Source organism: Zonotrichia albicollis, chromosome 1 (genome assembly GCF_047830755.1).
Source record: "Zonotrichia albicollis isolate bZonAlb1 chromosome 1, bZonAlb1.hap1, whole genome shotgun sequence".
NCBI classification, from domain to species: Eukaryota; Metazoa; Chordata; class Aves; order Passeriformes; family Passerellidae; genus Zonotrichia; species Zonotrichia albicollis.
The window spans coordinates 106,702,029-106,718,988 of record NC_133819.1 but is presented as its reverse complement, the minus strand read 5'-3'; the positions used below and the strand labels follow the sequence as shown (position 1 = coordinate 106,718,988).

The 16,960-nt window shown below is 41.2% G+C and overlaps 1 protein-coding gene across 2 annotated transcripts in view; it reads right to left on the bottom strand.

The window, feature by feature from the left end:
- Positions 1–14,551, bottom strand: part of YES1 (YES proto-oncogene 1, Src family tyrosine kinase) — a 50,406-nt gene extending 35,855 nt beyond the window's left edge. The window contains exon 1 of one of the 2 annotated variants that reach the window (XM_074549298.1): positions 14,400–14,551. The gene's annotated coding sequence lies outside the window, so the exon portion shown is untranslated. Of the gene's footprint in view, positions 1–14,140; positions 14,380–14,399 lie in introns of those variants that run through there. The other variant, XM_005490723.4, reaches the window with a different exon arrangement.
- Between the last annotated feature and the right edge of the window lie 2,409 nt (positions 14,552–16,960).

Below are 16,960 nucleotides of genomic sequence, written 5' to 3'. Positions count from 1 at the left end.
TACTGGCAGGATGTTACAGCTACACATAACAGAGGGTTTAAATCCATATGCAACTGCTTCAACTCCTTCACCTCTGTATTTTGCATCAGTCTAATAGAAGCCTGTAGCTCTAATACCAACAGAAGAGCAGCATGGGTGAATCAATTCAGTATGTTTAAATCAAATGTAAGGAGAAAAAAAAGTTAAAAAACACCATAAAGATTGGTAAAAAGACCATTGGAGCAAGCATAGTGTTTACATTATGAAGAAGAAAAAAAAAAATACCCTAATTACAGATGTTGAGAAAACATCTTTCCAGATATGAGATGAAAACTTTTCCTTGTCTTAAAGCCTCTGGTGGTGCTCAGTGTTCTGGGCAGCAGGAAAGCTAACAGTAGCCTCACTGCTGCTGCAGGAGTGAGAGGACACAGCTGACAATAAAGCCATACACAGCCTTGGTATTAATAGCAGAAAGCTAAGACACCCAACAGAACAACGCAGTTGCAAAGAGTTCTTTCCCCTCTTCCCAAGCTGTCAAAAAAAAGCTCGGAAGAACAAACAAACAAACTTGTCTGTGAATACAAAGAAAAATATTCTGCCTTTCAACACCTGTATTTAGTTTCATTTCAACTGCCACACTTACTGGTTTGGCCCTCTTAAATAATTTACTGAAAATCACAGAACAGCTGAAACTGGAAGGGACATCTGGAGGATGCCTACCCCAACCCCCCTGCTCAAAGCATGTCAATGACAGCAACTTGCTCAGGGCTGTGTCCAGCTGGGTTTTCAGTTATTGCCAAGGATGGAGAATCCAAAACATTTTTTGGACCACCTGTTCCAGCAATCTATCACCCTTAACATAAAAAACCTCTCTTTTTTCTGATGTTTAAATGGAATTTCCTGTATTACAATTTGTGCCCATTACTTCATTCACTATCAGTGGAAGCTAGGGAGAGCAGCCTGACTTTATCCTCTTTATTCCACCCCATTAGGTTATTTACACACATAGGGTGCCCCTGAGCATTCTTTTCTCCAGGCTGAGTAATCCTAGCTTTCTCAGCTTCTCCTCATAAGAGAAATTCTCCAGACTCTTAGTCATCTTTGTGGCCTTTTGTTGGAGTCTCTTCAGTATATCCGTGTTTCCCTTGTACAGGGAAGCCCAGAAGCACACAGCACTAGAAGCGTGGCCTGACTTCTAATGTATCCAGAACACTCCCGGCCTTCTTCGTTGCAAGTGCACATTGATGGCTCACACAAATCTTTCCCACCAGGACTCCAGGGTCCTTTTCTGCACTTTCTTCTCAGCTGATTGGACCCTACCACATACTGGAGCCTGGAGTTGTTCCTCCCCAGGATCACTGGATTTTCCTTTACTGAATTTCTGGAGTCTCCTATCAGACAATTCCTCTGTCAATGTCCCTCTGGATATCAGCACAATCCTCTTTGGTCTATCAGTTCCTCCTGCAAGCTTGGTGAGGTTGCACCTCTGTGGGACCCTCAGGTCAGTAGCAAATGTGTTACACAGAATTGTCCCCGGTACTGAGCCCCAGTCACTGCTAGTGACTGGCCACCAGCTTTTGAGCCACTTGTGACGCTGTGCCACTGATGCCAACCCTCTGAGCCCATCAGATCAGACAGTTTCCAGCTGCTTTCACTGTTCACCCACCTGGCATGAAGTTTATCAGTTTGTTTAAAAGGATGCTACAGGAGACAACAACGAAAGCCTCACTGAAGACAAGATAAACAATGTTCACTGCTCTTCTCTCATCTACCCAGCCAATCTCATCACACAAGGTGGTTAAACATGATCTCTTCTCCATGCTATGCTGACAGATCCAAATCAGCATCTTGTCTTTCATATCTGAAAATTATTCTAGCTCCTGTTCCTCATCTTCTCCAATCTAAGCTTTTGTTTTGGTGGTTTTTTTGATGTCTACAATACACTTACTAACAGTTGCACATCTACGGATGGAGATGTCCCTAAAACAACTAACAATCTCTGCTTAACAAACTGTCCCTAAAACAACTAACAGCACTGCTTAACAAATTATTATTCCAGCCAGGCTCTGAAACAACAATGCTTCTTTTTTCTCCACAAATGTATGTCAGCTAGTAGCAATGTTGTTGCAGCTGTAATGGCCTAATGACCTCAGAGAAGCAAGGAAAACACCCTCCTCCCTGCCCCCAAATATACTCACTACTCGCTGCCATGCCCCTAAGAAATTTTCTCTCCTTTAAACTGAGTATTTTGTTAACAGCATCCTTTCTACACATTTAGGATAATAACCATATTTTGTCAGGCTCTTGACAGAAATAACTTATTTTCTCAGATTTCCTGGCCTCCCTGAAAAAGAAACATGAGGAATTTCAGGAAGCATCTCCTCCACACGTTTTTTTCTTAATTTTTTCACCCTCTCTCTTCCCCTCCAAAGTGCAGTGAAGAAATATCAGGGCCCAAATTATGCTTAAGAAAAGTCGATCCTTACACTATCAAGCACAGCACTAAACCCTCTGTACTCAAGTGATGGTGTACCTAGAAGGTATGCATCATTTCAACCTGCACTAAAACTAAAAATGTATCAAAAAATTTTAGTCACCAAAGCAGCAATGCAATTTTCATAAATTCTGTCCATTTTCACACAATTCCAGGTAATGGATAATCCAAGTAGCTGGCTTGGCTAAATAGTAGCTCAGCTCTGTAGGCACTACAGTAATGACAGGCTACAGTTGTGGTTTTACACTGTATTATACACCCAACTAAGTTTTTCAAACACACGCTGTGGCATTAAATGGAACTGGAAGAGCAGATTACAACATAAATCCTGTATTCTTTCACCAATTTAGTGATGTACTGCCAAAAAGGAGTCCATTTTAAAAGCTGTATTGTACATTCAGCCAGGACACGTCTGCTACAGTTCTGACAGGCCACGGGTGACTGTCTGACAACCACTTCTGGGGTACTAATGCTCTCTGCAGCCTAATGATTGACTAAAATATTTTGAACAAATTTTGATGTGAAATCAGATTATAACAATTATCACAATTTTCAAGCAACTAGTGCTCTGGGCCAATGCTAGCTGACAGCACCCATTTAAAAACTCTTTCACACCCATACCAAGTTAAATCAACTTGGCACTCTCTCTCTGGTAGACAATTGTCTCCTTAAAGTATGAGCACTATTCATCCAAGTGAATTGCTGCATTAAGGGGGCAGTTGGCTGGCATGGGGAGGACTGGACTGATTGACAATGCATCTCAGTCACAAAGAAGTTGCAGCAAGAGTTTCTAAAAACCAAAAAGCAGTCAGGACCATGAATAGATGAGGCATGCTGAAGACACAAAAGTACAGGATGTATCCAGGAAGATGCCGGTGCTTCAATAAGCTTCCTAACTATGACTAATCTTAAAACAGTTCTGGTGTCTTGTTTTGTAAATTTAGCATTTCAAGTGTTTCAGAGAGTTTAAGTTTACTACTTAACCCCTTAACACCAGCCAAATATTGCAGTAACAGTTATTTGAGGAGGATTTTTTTTCAGAGCTATGTATGCTAAACAGCAAAGAGCCCTGTGAAGCTTCCTAGGGAGCAGATTTTATTAACCTCTGAAATGTTAATAAAGAAATGCGGGGCAGCATTTAAGGGCTCATTCTCAAATTATTCTAAGGAGATTACAATATTCCCATCCCCCTTCCCCTTGTGAAATTTCAAAGAGGAATTACAAGAAACCCATACAGAAATTGCTCAGGTCATAATCATCACAGACAGTCGAATTAATTCCTGATTCCAACAGATACCAGAAGCACCAGAAGAAAAACTTGATATGCAAGAGTGCAAATGATACATTTTATGAGAAGTATAAAAGTTACTACATACGTAATCACTACATTTGAGTTCATTTGTCAAATATTATTTCTTCACCATTAGGGTACACAAAGCAGATACTGTTGTGTAAAGCATTAGTGGAAGATGCCAAAGGCACTACTGTCTTCTGTGGAACTCAATGGGATTACTCCAGACACCACCAGTAAACACAGGAGATAACATCCAGTTCAATTTTTGGTGTAAATGAATTATTCACTTCTCACTTCAGCAAGACTACATAAAGACACTCAAGATGCCAGCCTGAGGCTGAAAATACAAACAAGGCTCCCCAGACCTCACACAAATTGTCATATAAAGCCTAGATTTAAACAGCAATTCAAACAGATTCCTTTCATCTGCTTAAGGATAAACTCCTCAAAAGTTTGCTTACCATTTACCAAGTGATCATTCTTACACCACAAAAAAAGGTTCATAAAGAGATTCTCCTTTCTGTAAAATATTTGTAGTCAAGATTAAGTGACATATGTTATTCACTGCTCAATGCAGTGAAGTAATATAACTACAAACTAACTAAAAAAGGGCTAAAATCTTTGATTCAACTGCTAAATTAACCTAGCTGTTTGAGCTAACAGATCCAATTTCACTGCCTGTTAAGGCAGGCAACATTTTTTTGTCTTCATTTTATACTCTAATGAAGTCTACTTCAATAGAGTTGCCTCCACTTATCCCAGAGGATGATTTAGTTCTTTTGTGTACAGCTAATCCAGCTCTCCCTGAAGTCAAGGGGAATTTTGCACTTGACTTCAGTGTGAAAAAGGATCACATCCTAGAATAGCGACGCTAAAACATCTGTGAATAAAAACCGGTTCAGATTTTCCAGTTCCTAATTAGCCAAAAAATGTCCCAGACAAACAAATAATCCTAAAACAAACCTTTCAAAAAATCAAAAAAATCTAATTTCCATTTCAATTTAAAGCATGTGAGAAGTTATTTTACATGGCAATGTTTTTAAAGAGAATGATCCCATTCAGATATTCTGACTGTAAAACTGTATTATCTGCATCTGCTTTGGCTTTCAGTTTCAGGGGAACTCGAGGGAAAAGCAAAAATCCATCAAATCTAGGAATTTTAAGAGAAGCAACAGTTTAATGGCATGGTTTCCAAGCTGTAGAAATCCTGCAGCAGTAACACTAACAAAATTTTCAATTTTCCATCAGAGCAATCAGGGTTTCCTCAAGAACTTCTTACACTGTGATAAATTAACAGGCTCAGAAGTTTTTGCAGGTTAATCTCTGTTGGCCTAAATATGATTTGATTCCATCACATAAATTACCTGGTTACCTGGCTACACTGTATTGCACATAATGCAGCAAACAATGTTTACTTCTATTTGTATAACAGCAAAAATAGAGTACAACAGACATATGGAGCCAAATTAAGTCATACACAGACTGACTACACACCATATATAATACTAAGTAAGTTACCCTTCTGATGACATTTTTTTAATATTTAATGTGGAGAAAAAAAATTAACTGAAATTTCTAGAAAGACATAGGTTTACTTTTAGGAAAACCAATACTGAGTTTTAAAACATACTCAAACTATGTTGCTAGTCACCAAAACTTTAAACAAATTTAAATCACCAAACTGGCAGAGCTAATACATAACCACCTGAAATCAGAATTTGAATACCCAAATATATAAAGTAACATAAAGCTGTTGCAAGTGTAAAGAATATTCCAGTCCTCAATGTTATCTAGATACTGGTTGACTAGAATCTTAGACACATTTAGGGAAGACAAGTTTAACTGACAGAGGAGAGATTTGTTTCTACTTTCAAAGAAAATAAAAACTTGGAAGTATGGGATCTACCTATTCTAATGCCTTAGAGGTTGTAGTGACCAAAAATTATTCACAAACTAAAGCTAATATTCTCTTCGGTAAATAAACCTAGCAGATTTAAAGCAAAATGTGGTTTGCACTAGAATTACTGCCCTCTATATCCTTATCTAGGAAGCAACACATTAATCTGTACTTTAAAATGTAACACTGGTTATTTATATGAGTTTCAATCAGAACTTCCATTCAAATGCCACTGAACACACACTAGGAAGAAATAAAAATGTCTTGCATAGAAATTGCAGTGTCATTGCTTAAATAATTATGTATATAGCTTAAGAGAATTATTAAGACACTTTACTATTACATTAAATATACACACAGAGAATCCATGCCCCCGGCAAAAAGCTAACAGGATTAGTGTAAACCTAATATGGAGAGTCAATATAGTTTACTGACTAGTAAGGCTCAACTTCTTTCTTTGGGAAAAGAACGAAGAAGCCCGAGTGTAAATCTGAGGTAAAATAGTAATTTAAAATAACCATATAAAACAAAGGTGTCATGCTTGTTAATATAAGTCACATATTGGCTATGACTTCACCATGTATGCACCAGATTTAAATAGTATTCTGATGATATGTCAGACCTAAGCAAAAGGGAAGGGGAGGTAATCAAAGAGCCCTAGATTTCATAACCAATGCAAATGAATTCCAGAATATTTAAATACACCTACTATGCATGAACAAGTCAAACGTTTCCAGGGAAATAAATTTTCATCTATAAACTAACACTTGTCTTATTTTACGTACATCATGATAGCCTGAATCAATCAGTTCTACGATTTCTCCAGCGTACAAGATAAGAAATAATTCCTAAAATGAAAAAGATTGATATCTTTAGCAAATTACATAATGTGCAATTATTCAGCAAGATATTTTGAAAGCTTATCACTTTAAATAGCCTCAATCACTATGATTTATGAATTGTGTTTTAAGTGTGTAGCTGTGCTTAAAATACAGTACAGAATTGTACTTGAAAGTAAAAAAAAGGTACCCACATTACTATTGCTTCCTAGCCATATACAGTTAGCATTTAATTTTTGTGTGATCTGAAGCTGAAAATTTTGTACTTGCATTTTGCTCTCTCACTCAGAAGCACAGAAAAACTGCAAAAAAAGCCAAAAAAGACCCCTTAAACCCCACCAAATAAATACATATAACTCTTTTTTCCCACCAACTACAGAATATTAATACAATGCCTACTTCTCAGGCTTGAGAAAACAAATATTACTTAAGAAAATTTCCCCAATCGACTAGTAGTAACATCTCAGGAATTATCCTTGTTTTCCCTTCTCTTTTCTTCATGGATAATTGTTTTCCAAAGTAATAGGATTTTGCTCTATGCTCTAAGTGTTCCTGAACAGAATAACTTTACTATGAAAAAAAAATTGAACATGGCTGTCTACAGTGAGACAAATATACCCTTTTCCTCTTACCAGTGAATGTTTTTCAGTTAGGTATGGACAAACTGATGTGGCCAATGCTATTATAACCTTTAATCATCCACTAAATAAATATTTAACACCAGCATCAGCTAAACGAGCCCATCCTCTCTTTGCTTTAAGAGTTTTGTCATTCTATAATGCAACTTATACTCAAAAATATATGACAGGGAGAATTCAAAAAAAACAAAACCAAAGAAAATACTTTGGCAAAAATCTCACACATCAACGTCTCAGAAGCCAGAGAGCAGAGTCATATTTTAAAACATTGCTGTTGGAAAAAACCTGAATACTCTTTATTTTGAACAGGCAGAATAAGAATTACCATCTGTTGCTCAAAGAACCCATTCTGAAAATTAGCCTCTAACTAAACTTCCAAGAACTTCTAGTTGAGTCATTAAGAATTTATCTGGAATGAAGTGGATTGAAAAAAAGAGCAGATATTTGCTTAGATAGACTTCTGGTCTGATTTACAACAACTCCTCCTTCAGTAGGCTTCAGCTAAAGAACATGTGCATCAAAGAGAAGCTTTGTTCAGATTTAGGATAAAAATCCTCAAACAATCAAGAAAACTAAAAGTCTTCCATCCCCGTTCAGTAAGAGTCTCCTTTTTAGAATGTACACAACTCACCTGGGCTAGTCTGCACACAGAGCAGAGAATGGTCTTTGCCTTGCAAAACTTATTTAAGCCTTGCATAAATTTGCATTAGGAGAAAAGAAGACAAAAATATGTATTTTCACATTCACCTGTCAGTGAAGTATTGCAGGATTTTCTATTAGGAGAGATTACCTATGAGCCCTTAAGATGCATCACTAAGTATGTTCACAGCCTCATCAGAGCATCATTACAAGTTCACACCTCTAAGGAAACGTGAAGTGTTTCAACTGAACTACTGCAATTGGAGCTGGTCACAAACATCAAATACCAGGGATCAACAAAACCCCACAAATCGCAAAATGATCCACTGGCATGGTCTGTTTTCAGCTCAAGGTAAAGGAAGGACACAAACCACTTGCTTTTATCACCATAAGCTTTCCTCCCATTTCATCTCACCCTTGCTTAGTCTTCACATGAATATAAATGCCGTGACTCTACAGATTTTTAAAATGTGAACTTTGCTACTAGGTTTGGTGCAGATCTGTAATTTTTTTAAGATGTTTGAAGTCCCCTGTTTAATACAAATTTCAGACACAAACGTCACATTTAACTGTGTTTCGCACAGACTAAGTCTGATCAATTTTTAACTGAAGCACTACATATTTTTTCTGTTAATATTCTTCTGAAGACCTCAGTTTGGGAATCAGTAATATAAGGTTTTCATCTCAAACTGCAGACCTCCAGAAAAACAGATCAAAATCAAGGCAAAGAAAGGAGGTACAAGAGCACTAAAAAGATGTATGACTAATTGTGGTGATTTGTTTTTAACACTTTACAATGAAATACAGAACTTTCATATATATTTTTACATTTCCTCCCTCAACCTCAGTTCTGATGTTTTCTTTCCTAAGTTTGGCAAACAAATGCTAGTTTCATATAAATGTGCACTTTGAAAACAAGAATATTTTCTAGACGTTAATTCTATATTCATTTTTCAGTGAAGAATACTTTAAAAACCTTAAAAGCATTGTTCATCTGTGAGGCACATGTTAAGTCAAGCCTATTGAAAGGCCAGTTTTTATAAATTAGACCAGAAGCCCATCAAGCCCAAAGACCTCTGAGTCAGACCAGAAGTTCCCCATGGGCCCCCACAATCTGAAATGATGGGCAATACTGGATGCTCAGGAAGGGAGCCTGAGAATTAGGAAAGCCTGTGGTCATGGGGTCCTTGGTGCAGCCTTTTAGCTTCTGGATTTGGGGTACTATTACTGGCAAAATGAAGTATTTATGTTGAACAGGCTGAGCTGGTAAAAATCAACGAGAAACAGGAAGAGTATGTAAAGAAAGAGAAGGACTTTGGAGGGTTTTACTTTTACTCTTCTGTGGTTACAAGTGTCAGTAATGATATTAGTTTCCAATTAAATGTTCTTGAAAAGCAAGAAGATACACATAACAACTGAGACCTGTTTTTTCTCTGTCACACTTCAAGCATAAATATTAATGTTGTTATCTAACCATTCTTAAAATAACTTATTAAAACTGGATTGTTCACTATTAATTTGTTTTAAGTCTCCCTTTCCTGGCTGACTGCCAAAACAGTTATAAAGCTATACAATTGCAATACACAAGAGATCCATAGCACCCTCTAATTACTCTTTAAATACCTCACACAAGCACTGCCTTCTCTTACAACTGTGAGGCCATTAGGTAGGGTTGAAATCTCAAAATCTTTAGGCCAGATACTTTATTTTATTTCTGAAGTTTGCATGGAATATGAAAATGTTTGCCTGAACTGTGGGCAAACATTTGGAACATGAATACCATCCTCCACTCCAACCCTTCTCTTCTACAGGGGCTGTCAGTCCCGGGAAGCATACCTGAGGCCTGACTGCATTTATACTCCAAAATTCACATCATGAATGAAACACTACTACTGTCTCAGTTTTGCAACACTACAGAGTACTTTGGGCATGTGCAAAGGAACTTAACCCTACTAAATCAAATCCCTCCAATATGAAGACTGAGTTTAAATGTGTGATTAATGCCACAAAATTCTCCTGAAAGTTTCTCTAAAACAAAGTTAAAGGCCCTGATCTACAAAGATTTACTTATGTAGGTGTGTTAACTTCAGTGTCAATGGAATTAAACAAAGTTATTCATTCTTGTAAGCCTGGTCTAGATAACTCTAAAATTTCAACTAAAAGGGCTCATCACTTCTGAAGAGTCATTTCATTTTCGCAGACTTTTCTAGACCTCTGGTGTGAAGAAAACCACAGAAACATTTTAAGCCATATAAGTTTTTCATCTACCTGAAGTTCAGACAAATTGAAAGACAAATTATTTGATGTTCACTATCACCATCAGAATTCAAAATTTACATAAACATTTAAGACAGGTGCAGTCAATATTGTTACTTATTGAAGTCTCATGCAACATTACTATAAAAGCATTTGCGTTTGAAAAATAAAAAGATAAAACACAGCCAGGTTAACAAAAAAAGTTATCCAATTCCCTACTCAACAACTAACAGTGTTCAAAAAAGCTAAAATACAAATTATTTTGTATTAGGCTGAGGAGGTTTGACTTCCTCAGCATTGTCCAACCATGCCCTATAACATTACCTAATACTACAGTCAAGAAACAAAACCCCAGTCTTGGCCACAACAGTCAACACAGCCTTAAATGCAGTTAGTGATGATCTGTACAGCAGTAGCCCACTGAGCTGTGGGGCTGGGATACAAGCCAGGGCTAGCTAGAAGTCCAGCTTGAGGGCTTGAATTCAGCTGTGCATGGCTTTGGTGCGCTGACTTACAGGACACAGCATGAACCCAGTGCCCTATGCAGTCCCTCCCTATCCAAAATGACAGAGAGCGTTTTCTATCCTTTTTCCAGCCACCCTTTACATTTTCAAAGAATATGTGTTTAAAAGGAACAAAACTCATGCATAAGTAATAGTGTTTACTTACTCAATTTCTAGCATTAAAGTTACTATCATCTTGATCTCTGATCCTGCAATCAGCCATGTGTGTTAACTTTACCTAAGGGTGCAGTCCCACTCATTTCAATTACTTTGGTGCCAGTTTCTGTTTTGATGCACAAGCACCATCAAGGACAAACCCCCATAGACGCAAAAGGCAGTAAGAATGACCTCTTATAAGCTAAAATTAAACTTGTCCCACAGTTAGTTGACAGCATCTTTTCAGTATTATATTTTCTCTACTAAACTAAGCATACACATGGGAAGTTATCCAGGTTTACCTTCAAAACCTGGCAATCGGTGATACAATCTGGAACCCTATATGTAGCTCTAATCATTTGGTGTGAATGCAGCCAGGGACTGTACTGATTGAAAGAAGTTCCCATATGGCAATTGTAAAGCAGCTAGTACTTAAAAAAAATATAAAAAATAGTGATTATCACATAATAAAATCCATCACTATAAAACAGCCTCCTACTGGCACTCTCAAGGAGAACAGAAATGAATAAATCCTGGGACTAGAGTTACCTACTTGTATTTGGAGGTGGCTCCTCCAAGACAAAAACTAACCCATTCTGTTACAGTAGGTAGAGAAACTGCAGTTCTCCCACATGGATCAATCTGTTCCATCCACAGGCACAGGACTTTCAGCACCAGAAGCCTGAAACCTTTCAGGGGGACTTTACAGAAACCACAGGCTGTGTACATATGCACAGAACGTGTCTTGCCTGAAAAAGGCTCCTTGATGCGACACAGCAGAGTAAGGACGCGTACCTAAAGTCATTTTTTGTGTTAGTACTGACACCAATTTTTAAATTAACATCAAGGTACCTTACTGAAAAGTGGGATCAAACTATGCGGCAAAACAGTTGGATGCAAGTAGGGAATATGAATGAAAGAAAGTATTTCTTTTAACTAATGTCTTGAACACAAGGAATTATCTGTTGAAAATGTACAGCTTTTGTCCACAGGTAGCGCATATGGAAAAGTAGAACCATGCAGTCAGTTTGTTCATAAAGTAAACTTTGACCACATAATCTGATATGTGCCACACTGCAGACTTTTGCATCGCTGTCACATGACAGCCATGATTTATCAGACTGAACAGAGTGACAATTTCATTCTTCAGGAGCTGCAGAAGTGCACAAAGCACAAAATAAAGAGCATTTCTTTGGAGTACAAGAATAGTTCTCTGCTCTGCTGCATGAATATTGATAAAAACCCCTATAATGTGAAGTTTTTCAATAATTCTATTACAGTAGAATTATTACAGTATGCAGCACACCAAAAATGTATTAAGTATTTTTCCAGCTATTTCTAAATAATACAGCAATTTAAGTATACTTTCAGTTCCACTCATATGTTTTGTACCCAAAGAACTGTCGTTGAGTAACAAGAATTTCCTTGAAAATCTCTCATGGTAATACAAAATACAGATTAAAGCTACCTTGGGCTCACTAGCCTCATTCCAGATAGCCAGATAGAATGGTACGGGGGTTCAGTTATTAAATAACTATTGGAAACTGGACCAGTAGCTCTGCAAGCAGCAAAACCAGGGAGGCTCCGTTTCCTGCAGCAATTTCCAGCTTGAGGTAAGCGCTGCTGTGAACTCTCTGGCGTGCAGGTTAAATGCACCGTTCTACCTGGCTTCCTTACTTCCAGAAATTTTGTAGAAAATATTCACCTGGGAGACCTCTGCTGCCAAATTTATTTGAAATCTTCTAACAGTCAAAAGAGTTATTAGAGTGACTGAAGGCACACAGAGATTATAGCTCTATTTGAGCTGCACCTGTTAAAGAAATAAAGCTAATAAAGCACGTGGAATAATTAATTACTGGCAATTGCTGTTACTAACTACTGTCGCACCTGGTACCACAGGATCTTTTTCTTCGAAATTCAGCGGAAGCACAGTGCCCATGCTGCTGTCCCTGTTGCCATCACAGATGCCACATTGACCCAAAATTAACCACAACACCCTGGCTGTGCAGAACACACACAGAGTCTCCACTCTATGCTTATGCTCAGTAGGAACTTGCTATAACTAAATTTACAGATACACATCAGAAATAAGAGTGGAAGTGCGAGGTTTTGTTGTTTGAAAAGGAAATGTTCTTACTTCTATGAAGCCAACAAAAACATGGCTATGGGTGAACTATACCTACAAAGAGGTACTGCAAAGGTAACTGACAAGGCAATTCTATCCCTCTTCAATGCTTACTTTCCAAAAAGGAAAGAAAAAGACTCTGAAGCAAATTTTCATATCTGGCTCCTGACTTAAGATCAATTTCATTTGCAAAATTTGCCTGAAAAATCATTCAGCTATCTATATTAAGTGAAAACCAATACATTTACTTGTCAACACACTCCAACCTTCAAAACTGGTTTTGGAACATTCTGCCACTTAAATCCAAACATCTAATTTTTGATTAATGACTGGCCTCTGCCTAGGGTTAAATCCAGCAGGTACATCTGAATATACCTTTACAACATGAGCTTCAGAAATATTTCTGTCCTAGTTTTCCCAGTGCCAAGACGATCATAATCACATGCATACACGACACGTAGTAGCTCATATAATAAATAAATAATAAATAACCATATCATAAACTTCACATATTTGTAATACTGAATACTGGACAAGTCACACTAGCCCTTGGTCAGAGCACACAAGTTTAAGCACATGAAGCCTGCGGGTCCACAGAGAGCAGAAAGTTATGTGCAGCCTCCGCAGGAACAGGGGCCTGTGTGTGTCCAACGCATTTTTTTTTCTAATTGTAAGGAAGACAAGGAGCCTTGATGAAGTGTGATGATTGAACATCTAAATTAATGACTCAGAAACGTACAGCGGTCATGTTTCAGACTCGATAACAGGATATAAACCAGAACAGTAGGGCGGGGGGAAGAAAAACTAATAGAATATAAAACCACGCAGGCCAAGCTACAGGCGACTCCTGAATTTTGCCCTTTTACATCCTCCGTCCCCGCGCTCGGGAGCGGCTCACGCCGAGCGCCAGCCCGGGCGGTGAACGCCGCCTCCGCCGGGGGCCGAGCAGCCGGCCCGCAGCGCCCGCGGCAGCGCGGCGGGCCGGGGCCGGGAGGGGCCCGGGCCGAGCAGGGGTCACGGGGCCCTCCCCCACAAACTTACTGCCCGCAGCCCGCCCCACGCAGCCCGCCCAGCCCAGCGCGGCTCCCGCCCGCCCGACCCCTCGGCCCCGCGGGCAGGAGCTGGGGCACGGGAGAAAGTTGCCGAGAAAGTTTCTGCGGAGGAGAAGGGGCCGGGGGTGCGGGACGCCCCCCGCCCCCGGGGCGCGGCGGCGGGGCGAGGCCGGGGGCGGGCGGCCGGGGCCTAGCGCCTCCATCGCCGCCGCCATCGCGGCCGCCGCTCCCGTGGGGCGGCGGAGCGGGGACGCGGCCGGGGCCTCACCTGCCTCTCCTCGGCGTGGCGGGTGGGAGAAGGAAGGGGGGAGGGAAGGAAGCGGGAGCCCCCCCCGCTCCTCCCGGAGCCGCGGCGACCCGGGGAGGGAAGCGGGGAGGAGGGGAAGGGAGGAGGGACGAGGAGGAGGGAGCCGAGCGCTCCGGTGCGTGCGGGGAGCTGGAGCCTCGCTGCGGGAGGAGGAGGAGGAGGAGACTCCCCGCCCCTATGGCCGGGATCTCCGGTGGGCACCGCGGCCCCTCCTCCGCACCGTGTTTCCCTCCATGCGCTCCGGGTCGGGATCGCCGCGCCTGCCGGCCGGGACAGCGCCTCCGCGCTCGAACCGGAGGCCGCGGGGAGGAGCTGGGCGGCCCCCGCGGAGCCGGGCTGGCGGCTGCGGTCCCTCCTCCGCGCCGCTGCGCACCGAGCCAACATGGTGGAGGCGTGCGGGGCGGCGCGGGGGCGGCGGGGAGGGAGCCGGGGCTTGCCCTGCCCCGCGGCTCGTCCGAGGGCGGCCGCCTACTCCCGGCCTTGGGTCCCGGGGACCCCGGTCGGGGTAGGTCCTCCCGCCTTGCCGTGCCGGGCTGGTGAGCTCGGTGAGGCTCTCTTGCCAGAGAAGCTGAACGTGAAAGATTCCGGCAGCGGAGCCCTTCGGCGTCGTGCGTGAAAAGCGAAAAAAAAAAACTTTTAAAACTCCTCGCCTGGGCGTCTTCAGGTGGGCCACGGCTTAGGCTCGGTGCACTTAATTTCCTGTGGGTCAGACAGGAGCAAGATGGCCCTCCGGCAGTGCGGGTGCAGCGCCGGCAGCTCGGGAGTGCCCAGGGCGGAACAGACCTGCCGCCGAACAGCGAGCGATGAACCAGCCTGTAAATTACGCATCAGGAATTCCGGGGAATTCTACGTTACGGGTTTCCCACTCATCGCGGTTCCATTGGTCAATGTTTCGTATTTTAAGAAATAAAAATTTGGGTTCCTGTCAAGGTGGGCTTCATGGGAAAAGGTGGTTCAAATGCATCTAGCCTTCAGAGCTGCAGACTGCAGGAAGGAGTGGAAGAACATTAAAAAAAATGAACCTAAAGACCCGAAGTTTATATGGGCAAATCGGCAGTTCTCATTCAGCATTATTTTTTATTTTCCTCAGCTCTCTAATAATCAAATTTACATCTCCCCCCGTTTTATTTTCTTTAAAGGCTGATCAGATTATAGTAGTTGTGTTGATCACTAATGATAACTTAATATAGTTTGTTCTTAAGAAAAATAATTGAGTCAGGATGTCCAGTTTATTTTGCAGGCAGTGCTGCAGAGTAAAGCCATTTGTGCTTTTTGATTTCAGATAAAGCAAATACATGTATTTGCTCTTAGAGGACCATAGACACCCTTAAACGTTTAACAAAATACAAAAAAAAAAAAAGTGTTCTAGATTTGGAGACTCAATACCATAAATTCTTCTCATGTAACCTTCTTAGAGTGGTGGAACTCATTATATCCTGTTCAGTCAGAAATCTAACTCACATTATATAGAAATGATTTTTAACTTAACAATTGTAAGTTTTGCAAATTGACCTTGGCAATGAATTACTTAACAGTTTGCAGCCTGGTTGAAGCTCTGGGTCAGCCATGGCTTCACAACTCCAACTGGGTCTTGAGTGAGAGCGAAGTTTGGATTCCAGTATCATTTGTGGTGTTTTGTATACACAGGCAAGTGTTACTGATTGGTTTGTTTCACAGCACAATAGCAAAATTTGCATACCTGAAAACCACGAGACCTAGTTGTATTGTCATCTTCATGACGTTTCAGAATGACTCACATAAGAAATTTTGTGGCATTGGGTTAAAGCTTCATAGTTAGAGACACCCTGGCTCTTGCCAGCTGTCGCTGTAATTTGATGTCTGGGTTTCAGGTTCGGTGTTCAGGGGTGGGATTATATCGTAGTCCTTTCTCACGGCACCTGGCGATGCCCGTGTGGTACCAAAAGGTTTGTTGAGATTCTCAGTTCATCACACCTCTCCTGTTGCTTTCTCTCCTAAAGACCAGTGTAAGGAATGATTTGGTGAGTTTCTGAAAGGCTGAGTGACTAACTGTCCTCTGCTGTCTGTCTTACGTGTATGTGTGCTATTGGCTGCCACAGACAGCACTGGGGCTGCACCAGTGATTGACTCGGTCGGTAGTGGAGAGACTGTCACGCTTAATTTCAAGCACAGTGTGATTAAAATAGCAGAGCAGTTGGGGAGAAGGCGAGCTGACCAGTCCTATAGCTGAGAGCAGGCTCGGACTCACACCATATGGGTGTGAAAGAATAGATGAGGGTCTGAATCGGGAGTCTTGGAGGCTAGGCATGCTTTCATTGCAGTGGAAAAATTGGCTGCTTCTTAAATTGTCTTGCACTTGTCACCGATAGTCTGAGTGTTCCTCACAGTGTTCCTTTTATAAGGAAATGTTGAGCAGGTGACTTAAAATGATGGAACTGTTGGTAGTTCAGCCTGATTAATCCTGCACAGGATGGGACTCGGAGTGTCATTGCCACCTTTTGCCTGCCAGTCACGCAGCCTGCAAAATGTCTGCCACATGATACCTGGGTAAAGCTCCCTTTCCATGGCCATTCCTGAGTGGGCTCTCTGATGTGTTGCACTGCAGGTGGACTGACACTGTTTGGTATTCGCTCAGGAGACTGAGCGGATCAGCCAAAACTACCAATCTCACCTACTAGTCAGGCAAGGCCAGTGCCAGCTTCTAGGAATTTCCCCTCTCTTTCATTCTTTTGTTTTAAATTAATATTTTTGACCTTGTGAGGGAAGGAGGAGGGAGGAGCTGCCCTTGAATGCTTTAGCATG